Raw genomic sequence first — 1,724 nt, 5'->3', positions numbered from 1 at the left:
TATATATATGTACATTTCTTGCGATCAATGGTAACTAACGTAATGCTTTTTGATTTAGTTCTCGATTTAATGAATGCGACCAGAATTAAATTAGTTTTCTCATTCGCAACGCATAAATATTTTCAAATGAAAGTAGATAACCATGTAGTTACGTTTTTTGGGAAACGTCAAAATTAGACAGACGTCTGAGAAGTAAATTTGGTAATTATAAAAATTCATTTCCGGATAAGTATCTAACGAGGAGAAATTTCTGCATTAATAAATGAAAAAAAAATATGCATACTGAACATTAAAGAAAAGTTTTCTTAAGAAGACTATTTATGAATTTTCTTTTTAATTATTTTCACCTGTATTTTGAAAGAAAAATAAATAAATACTGATATCATGAAATATTTTTTTTTAAATTTACTTTTCGGAGGAAAAGATTATTAGTGAAGTTAAAAAAAAAGAATTAAAAAAAAGGAGACTTTATTTTCTTGCGGAAATTAAAAATATAATTTTTAAATTACTTATTTATAATTAAATTAGTTCAATGTACTTGGTGCGTATTTTTCCTAATAAATTCCTTGGTACATATTTTCCTTACTGAACATTAAAAAAAAGTTTTCTTAAGAAGAGTATTTATGAATTTTCTTAAATTATTTTCACCTGTATTTTTAAAGAAAAATAAATACTGATATCATGAAATATTTTTTTTGTTAATTTACTTTCCGGAGGAATGGATTATTAGTAATGTTTAAAAAAAAGGGAGACTGTTTATTTTCTTGCGGAAAATAAGTATTTGAATTTTTTATTAAAAGATCCGAGTAAAAATTTTAAAAAATACATAAATTTACTTGCGTTTTATAGTATAGTTACAAGATTAAATATTACCTTTAATTTTTACAACATCATCTATTTAACAGTATTTTTACAAGATTAAATTTTACCTTTGATTTTTATAACATCATCCATTTTACTGATTACTTAAACAAAATTGAATGAGAATAATGAATAGTAATGAATTTTAAACTATTTTTGGGGAAGCTATTTGAAGTAATTTTTTTTTTCATTTTAGAAACATTCAAAATAAATTTTTTTTTTTCATAAACACCACTCTTCGCTAGTTTTAAAATTTTTGTCAAAAGGTAAATATTTGAGAAGATGATTACGATTCATGAAAGATTATCCTGATTCATCACAGCGGAATTAAATAACTAATATACAATTTTATTATTGCAAGTGAAAATTGTATGGAACGAAAAGCGGACACTTTTAAAATGTGTAAAAAAGGAATTGCTTTTAAATATTTTTATGCTACATTTACTGTAATTAATAGATTGCGTCAATCTTTAATAATTTTCTTTTTTAAAATGTTACTTCAAGACTACCTATGTGTAGTTTTTCTACCTTGTCATGAATTCTAAGAAAAAAATTGATCTCGCAATTATGGAACAGCCTATTTAGAATTAAATTGCTAATAAATTAATATTAAAAAATTAGTGACAATAAGAATGCTGTTCCTCGTCCTGTTTAGTTCCTAGCATGTGGCTGCATTAAATCACACTAATTTACTAATATTGCTGTAAATAATCAATAAATAAATTTTAATAATAAACACACTCTAAAAAAATGTCTTAAGAAATTTCATATTTAATTTACTTTATGTTTCATAAAATACTGTGAGCAAAGGGGATTAAAAATATTACGAAATAACTCTACAATACTGATATTTTAATTACAAT

Source organism: Parasteatoda tepidariorum, chromosome 8 (genome assembly GCF_043381705.1).
Source record: "Parasteatoda tepidariorum isolate YZ-2023 chromosome 8, CAS_Ptep_4.0, whole genome shotgun sequence".
Classification (NCBI taxonomy): Eukaryota; Metazoa; Arthropoda; class Arachnida; order Araneae; family Theridiidae; genus Parasteatoda; species Parasteatoda tepidariorum.
The sequence above is the reverse complement of the archived record's forward strand: the minus strand, read 5'-3'. Positions refer to the sequence as shown.